This window comes from Salminus brasiliensis, chromosome 2 (genome assembly GCF_030463535.1).
Source record: "Salminus brasiliensis chromosome 2, fSalBra1.hap2, whole genome shotgun sequence".
NCBI classification, from domain to species: domain Eukaryota; kingdom Metazoa; phylum Chordata; class Actinopteri; order Characiformes; family Bryconidae; genus Salminus; species Salminus brasiliensis.
The window spans coordinates 33,248,840-33,257,551 of record NC_132879.1 but is presented as its reverse complement, the minus strand read 5'-3'; the positions used below and the strand labels follow the sequence as shown (position 1 = coordinate 33,257,551).

At 34.2% G+C, this 8,712-nt stretch overlaps 1 pseudogene; it reads left to right on the top strand.

Annotated features, from left to right (window-relative positions):
• The first annotated feature begins 5,812 nt into the window (after window positions 1–5,812).
• LOC140549679 (claudin-10-like) overlaps window positions 5,813–8,712 on the top strand; it is a 103,341-nt pseudogene continuing 100,441 nt past the window's right edge.

Here is an 8,712-nt window from a genome sequence, read left to right as displayed (position 1 = left end):
AGAAATTACAATTTGTTTAACTTTCATCACTGTGCACAGACATTAATCAGGTGAACTCAAACATGTACATGCCACTGTATAGGAAATAATAATAATAATAAGCGTATAAACTTATAGTTAATAGTTCACCCGCAGACAAACTACATGCTTAAAACATCAACATTTACCTCAAACCTTCATTTCTTATGCAATTCTGAATAGACCTGCTTATGTGTTTTCTAAACAAGTAGATCACATAAAAAAAATAAAATAAAAAATACAGAAAACTAAAAAGAAAATTCTTTGCCTATTGACTGCATTAGATTTTTGGTCAAACAATCACAATCAGGCCCAGATTAGATTTAATAGATTATGTAACAACTATCAATAACTGATGAGCAGTTTCAGTTTCAAGGGTGTTTATTAATGATAAGCCTGCTAAAGCGTTAGTGTGGGTGTTTTAAACGTATATATATAAAATGAGGGGAAATCAAAGTAAATGCAATTATGTTTTAATGGCATTAGTATATGTCTTGAACATTACTTTTCAATCGGCTTTACATTTATTTCAAGAAAAGTAAAAATTTAAATTTCTGTGTGAAAGCATGTTCACCACATCTAAAAATAGCTTACTTCTGTGGCTTGTAGTTTGGATCCACATATTGCACCTGTGTTTTATGCTCCACCAGGAGTACAGTATCATACCACTGAACCCTGTGGCACAAAAAGCATTGCATACATTTCTGGAATTATTTTACTATGAATTGAGCAAGAATGAAGTTTGAAGGCATCGTACCTGACGCCATATAGGTCAGGGCAGCTGCAAAAGTTACCCTGGCATTGGCAAGTTCAGAACCTCCAATCTTAGTATATTTCATTCCAATTAAAGCAAGCACAGCTCCCCAGAATCCCATGATTACAGAGACAATAGCCAGGGAACGGCACACATGCAAGAAAACTTAAGAGACAGTGGTGAACTAGTTGCTGAACTTCACTGCACTGTCTAATTCAATCTAAAAACATCTGACATTGGTGGTCAAACTGTATACTGTTTTTTACCTGGCAGTGCTATCATGGATGGGTAATATTTGCAGTCCATCCACAGATTGGAAAAATATTTGACAGTGGTAACAACGGCTTCTCCCACCAGTACTCAGTGGGCAGAGTAGAACAGTTCAGTAACCAGCCACAAAGACAACAAATGAAGCAACCAATCTCCATATACATCATTTCTGTGTGATTAATTTTTTCAAGTCTTGTAATACAAAAAAGACACAAATAGCCAAATCTGAACTCATCATTCACAGTTTTACACAGTAAGCAGTTGGTTTTGCACCATAAGCAGCTTCTTATTGTTGGAGGGGGGGGCTCTAAGTTACTATATCTGAGCTCATAATTTTAATGGGGGCAGTTTCTCTAATTACCATTTACTATGTGAAAAGACATTACTCCTATAGCACAGCCTGTCATAAGGGCTGAAGCTGTGACCAAAAACAGCCTAAAGATTCTGTATCTTGTCCTTTCTCAAAGCCTCAGCTCTTTAAAATAAACTAGCAAATACTGATGATCCTTTTTTACATAGTAGTGCATAAAATACAAAACAGTAAAATACCTGCTGCTTATATTGTAGTTGTTTCTCAGCTCTCATCAGACTGAAAGCAGTACATAAAATGTGCCATGATTCCTTTGTTAAAGCCATACATTTACAAATTTGAATGTTTTGCGTATTACACAAAACTGAAACTCATTTCTAGCAAATTGTCAAAATATTGCATGATTTTTGCAAACAGTCATGACAGCTGGCATGTAATGTGAATGCTAGCTAGTCAGTAAAATTCTGGTGGAAAAAAAAAAAAAAGAAAAAAAAAAAAAAGAAGATCCATGCCAATAATATTCTCCGGGGCCTTTTTTCTTACCCCCAAGTGTCTAACTTTACATTTTCAATATATAGAAGGAAGATCCTTTTTTATAGTTCACCTTTTGGGCTAAACCATGTATATTAATGGTAGCATGTTCCTGGATATTTTTTTTTTATAATAATGAGATGGAATAATGAAAAAACAAACTACTTAATACTTTTAATACACAGTCATTGCCTGTATAATACATGCTGTATAATACATGCCATAACACATTAGGTCTGGCTCTCTATGATTAACGTAAATTTCAATCTTTCTGAGTAATTTTGTTCATTCTATATTAGTTATTGTCCACCATAAAGAATGTTAATAACTATTTGAACAAACAGAATCTAAAGACTCTCAGCACTTAGGTTTGATCCGTCAACATCATTTTAAAATAGAATAGGTCACAGAATGAGCATAATGTATAGAACGGTCATTCTCTTGGGCTTAAATTTTTTTATTTTTTTTATTTTTTTTTTTAAATGCAGGATGTTGTATACATTTGTAGAGTGACATTTAAAATGTAGGTGTTGGTGATCATCCAACATCCTGAATTAGCAACGTTTCTGTAACTGGATGCAGTCAAAGTCTAGCAACAGTTACAGTTACTCTACCTGTTTTTAATACTTTTTCAGAATACATTTTAGAAAAAACAATGAATAAGCAGGTGTCTGAATACTTTGTCCATATAGTGTATCTTGTATTTGTATTGGGTGTGGTTTGAATATATTGGTGCTATTGAATATTATGTTATGTGAATATTTTTTACTTTACTTATGAATCAAATAAATGGTGAGTAATTATTGATGTGATGACATTGAATGCCACACCTGTTAATATTCTAAATGTCCATACAGTGTTTGTGTGTGTGTGTGTGTGTGTGTACATTCCTGCAATAATCAATATGATTATGTCCTTGCATGCATGTGTATATTAGATGCCAACATGGTGAGTTTAAGCACCTGGGCCTTTGTGTGTTTCTTTGTATGTGTACACTCTTAAATAGAAACTAATTTGATGACTTTGAATGGCAAACATGTTGATATTCTTTTAGTAAGTATATGGTGAGTATGCATCCTATTGTAAGATCACCTACTCTGCCTGTGTGTGTACTCCTGATCTTGCATGTGTGTCTGGGGGTTGGTGTAAAATTTAGTTAAACATACTATTAGAACTATTTTAGAACTATAGAAATGACAAACATGCTGTAATCTTTGGTTGTTAGATATTTTTCTATAATGTGTCAGCTTGACAGTGTTTACTCTAACTGTGAAATTGGTTATCAGATTGTGATCAGATGTGTGTGCATTACTGGACTTTTGCATGTAAGTCATCAGTGAAATAGTGTGTCATCTATTTCTATTTGAGAAATATATGTACTGGAAATGTCACACCGTCAGTAACAAAGCTGAAGCCTGGGAGTTGTTGGACCTTTCAACAGGACAACGATAAACAAGTGTACCTCCTATTCTACAATAGCTTGGATGCAGAAGAAGAGCTGGAAGATTCTGGATTGGCCATGAATGTCAATGAACTGGAGGCCTTTGCCCCAGGACATATGGGCTAAGATACCTGTAGATCGCTGCAAGATAGTTGTCAAGCTATGTTCCCAACTAAAGAACAGTATTACTGCCAAAGGAAGTTTTACAAAGTACTAATGATGTATGTGACAAAGGGGTTGAATAATTTTTTTTGTCAATGAGGAAATTTGTTGGAATGTTAGAAAAAATATTGTTGTAATTGCTATATCATACAGGTCCTTATTTGATCTGATTGTGAACAAGATAAAAATTAAATGTCTTGTCAAACTTGCTAAAACACTTTACTGCAAGGGGTTGAATAATTTTAAACACAACTGTATATATGGCATTTCCAGTACATATATTTCTCAAATAGAAATAGATGACACACTATTTCACTGATGACTTACATGCAAAAGTCCAGTAATGCACACACATCTGATCACAATCTGATAACCAATTTCACAGTTAGAGTAAACACTGTCAAGCTGACACATTATAGAAAAATATCTAACAACCAAAGATTACAGCATGTTTGTCATTTCTATAGTTCTAAAATAGTTCTAATAGTATGTTTAACTAAATTTTACACCAACCCCCAGACACACATGCAAGATCAGGAGTACACACACAGGCAGAGTAGGTGATCTTACAATAGGATGCATACTCACCATATACTTACTAAAAGAATATCAACATGTTTGCCATTCAAAGTCATCAAATTAGTTTCTATTTAAGAGTGTACACATACAAAGAAACACACAAAGGCCCAGGTGCTTAAACTCACCATGTTGGCATCTAATATACACATGCATGCAAGGACATAATCATATTGATTATTGCAGGAATGTACACACACACACACACACACACAAACACTGTATGGACATTTAGAATATTAACAGGTGTGGCATTCAATGTCATCACATCAATAATTACTCACCATTTATTTGATTCATAAGTAAAGTAAAAAATATTCACATAACATAATATTCAATAGCACCAATATATTCAAACCACACCCAATACAAATACAAGATACACTATATGGACAAAGTATTCAGACACCTGCTTATTCATTGTTTTTTCTAAAATGTATTCTGAAAAAGTATTAAAAACAGGTAGAGTAACTGTAACTGTTGCTAGACTTTGACTGCATCCAGTTACAGAAACGTTGCTAATTCAGGATGTTGGATGATCACCAACACCTACATTTTAAATGTCACTCTACAAATGTATACAACATCCTGCATTTAAAAAAAAAAATAAAAAAAATAAAAAAATTTAAGCCCAAGAGAATGACCGTTCTATACATTATGCTCATTCTGTGACCTATTCTATTTTAAAATGATGTTGACGGATCAAACCTAAGTGCTGAGAGTCTTTAGATTCTGTTTGTTCAAATAGTTATTAACATTCTTTATGGTGGACAATAACTAATATAGAATGAACAAAATTACTCAGAAAGATTGAAATTTACGTTAATCATAGAGAGCCAGACCTAATGTGTTATGGCATGTATTATACAGCATGTATTATACAGGCAATGACTGTGTATTAAAAGTATTAAGTAGTTTGTTTTTTCATTATTCCATCTCATTATTATAAAAAAAAAATATCCAGGAACATGCTACCATTAATATACATGGTTTAGCCCAAAAGGTGAACTATAAAAAAGGATCTTCCTTCTATATATTGAAAATGTAAAGTTAGACACTTGGGGGTAAGAAAAAAGGCCCCGGAGAATATTATTGGCATGGATCTTCTTTTTTTTTTTTTTCTTTTTTTTTTTTTTCCACCAGAATTTTACTGACTAGCTAGCATTCACATTACATGCCAGCTGTCATGACTGTTTGCAAAAATCATGCAATATTTTGACAATTTGCTAGAAATGAGTTTCAGTTTTGTGTAATACGCAAAACATTCAAATTTGTAAATGTATGGCTTTAACAAAGGAATCATGGCACATTTTATGTACTGCTTTCAGTCTGATGAGAGCTGAGAAACAACTACAATATAAGCAGCAGGTATTTTACTGTTTTGTATTTTATGCACTACTATGTAAAAAAGGATCATCAGTATTTGCTAGTTTATTTTAAAGAGCTGAGGCTTTGAGAAAGGACAAGATACAGAATCTTTAGGCTGTTTTTGGTCACAGCTTCAGCCCTTATGACAGGCTGTGCTATAGGAGTAATGTCTTTTCACATAGTAAATGGTAATTAGAGAAACTGCCCCCATTAAAATTATGAGCTCAGATATAGTAACTTAGAGCCCCCCCCTCCAACAATAAGAAGCTGCTTATGGTGCAAAACCAACTGCTTACTGTGTAAAACTGTGAATGATGAGTTCAGATTTGGCTATTTGTGTCTTTTTTGTATTACAAGACTTGAAAAAATTAATCACACAGAAATGATGTATATGGAGATTGGTTGCTTCATTTGTTGTCTTTGTGGCTGGTTACTGAACTGTTCTACTCTGCCCACTGAGTACTGGTGGGAGAAGCCGTTGTTACCACTGTCAAATATTTTTCCAATCTGTGGATGGACTGCAAATATTACCCATCCATGATAGCACTGCCAGGTAAAAAACAGTATACAGTTTGACCACCAATGTCAGATGTTTTTAGATTGAATTAGACAGTGCAGTGAAGTTCAGCAACTAGTTCACCACTGTCTCTTAAGTTTTCTTGCATGTGTGCCGTTCCCTGGCTATTGTCTCTGTAATCATGGGATTCTGGGGAGCTGTGCTTGCTTTAATTGGAATGAAATATACTAAGATTGGAGGTTCTGAACTTGCCAATGCCAGGGTAACTTTTGCAGCTGCCCTGACCTATATGGCGTCAGGTACGATGCCTTCAAACTTCATTCTTGCTCAATTCATAGTAAAATAATTCCAGAAATGTATGCAATGCTTTTTGTGCCACAGGGTTCAGTGGTATGATACTGTACTCCTGGTGGAGCATAAAACACAGGTGCAATATGTGGATCCAAACTACAAGCCACAGAAGTAAGCTATTTTTAGATGTGGTGAACATGCTTTCACACAGAAATTTAAATTTTTACTTTTCTTGAAATAAATGTAAAGCCGATTGAAAAGTAATGTTCAAGACATATACTAATGCCATTAAAACATAATTGCATTTACTTTGATTTCCCCTCATTTTATATATATACGTTTAAAACACCCACACTAACGCTTTAGCAGGCTTATCATTAATAAACACCCTTGAAACTGAAACTGCTCATCAGTTATTGATAGTTGTTACATAATCTATTAAATCTAATCTGGGCCTGATTGTGATTGTTTGACCAAAAATCTAATGCAGTCAATAGGCAAAGAATTTTCTTTTTAGTTTTCTGTATTTTTTATTTTATTTTTTTTATGTGATCTACTTGTTTAGAAAACACATAAGCAGGTCTATTCAGAATTGCATAAGAAATGAAGGTTTGAGGTAAATGTTGATGTTTTAAGCATGTAGTTTGTCTGCGGGTGAACTATTAACTATAAGTTTATACGCTTATTATTATTATTATTTCCTATACAGTGGCATGTACATGTTTGAGTTCACCTGATTAATGTCTGTGCACAGTGATGAAAGTTAAACAAATTGTAATTTCTTTATTTAAGCTTTAGATTAGTTTTAATTTTAGATTAGTTTTAATTTTACCATTTCTAAAAGGTAAAAGGGCCTGATACAAAAGTTTGGACACCTTGCATGGTCTATACATATAAAATTGTACAATAACATTCCTTAAAATGTTGAAAAGACTTTTATCTGTAAATTATGCTTTTTGAAGATCAGTTGTTACTGTGAACAATTCACAGTAAACAACAATATTTTGACCAGGGGGTGCCCATACATTTACATGCTACTCCATATTTCCAAGAGTTTATTCTTAGAATAGTAAAGTCTATAATTGTATAAATTTTTATGCTGATATTAGCTTGATAAAATTGAATTTTAATGTAAAAACATCTTATTGAGTTCCAATGACACATCTTCTAGATCGGTCACTTTTTTCCAGGCAGCATGTAACTTTTCAAGTGTTAGTCATAGGCATACTACAGCTACATCCACAATTCAACATTTTAGAAGAGCTCAGAAGCAGTTGTTATTAATTTAACTTCACAAAGTGCTTTGGCATTTTAACTATGATGTCAATACAATGTTTTAAGAACCAAAAAAGTAGAAACAGTTGCCAAAACATCAAACTTTGTAAACACTGGATCCTCCATTCAATGCTTTGTCTAGCTTGTATCCTTTTACATTTGTCATTTAGGAATGCATAAAAACCAAAATGTATGTTTGCTCACCAAAACACAGTAAAATAACAGGTTGTTTTTATTGGTAGTTATAAAGTTATGAAGTAATTAAGGTTTGGGAGAGAGAGAATTTGCCCAAATCTCCTTTCCTTCCTACACGTTTCTCTCTCAACTTTTTTGTTTTGTATCATGACATTTTTGCTTAACATCATTACCTCATCTCCTCTCCGTTCTTAAAAGCACTGCACATGGAGTGGTGAGGGCTGAAGATTTTGTTCATTCTTCAGATTTGAAATAGGTGCAGCAGTGTTCATAGGCTGGGGAGGGTCATCTCTGATTATAGCTGGAAGTGCTGTTATGTGTTACTTCTCTGGAAAAGAGGTAAGCCCTGTGCAATATTTGAATAATGAATGTACAATATCCACAGGCAACAAGATGTAGCAGGTGATAATGATGACAAAATGCTATTGATGACCTGTGACAAAAAGGATCCACAATATCACTTTGCAATCCGAATATCTAAATTTAATATAAGTATACATACAACCAAAATGTCTTTTGAAAGTATGCCATTCATCGCGTTGCAAGGAAAAAAGTTCAGAGGCATCCGCAAAACTTGATGTCGGCCCGCTGTACAACACAACTCTGTCATTTTCTTGATCAAAATAGACCCCGAAATAATAGCCGTTAGACAAACGCCAGGCATAAATCGTGTCTGTGTCTTTCAAGCGCAATCGCCTTTTAGCCAGAGTCAGTTTCATCTTTTTGGGAGTATCGGACGCCATGATTATTACGGCTATCTTCTAACCCTAACCGCCGCAAAAAACACTGACCCTTTAAATCCTTTGGCCTACAGGACCTGTTGAATGAATGGGTGGAGACTTATGACGTTGCATACTCTGATTTGCTCGATCGTATGTATCTCGGTCACCTGATTGGGCGCCTTTTTAAATGATGTTACCGAATCATTGCGTGTAATACGTAATTGACTCGTAAATAAAAGTCTATAGATCTCTGATCAACTCTCTCTCCGTCTCTCTCACGTG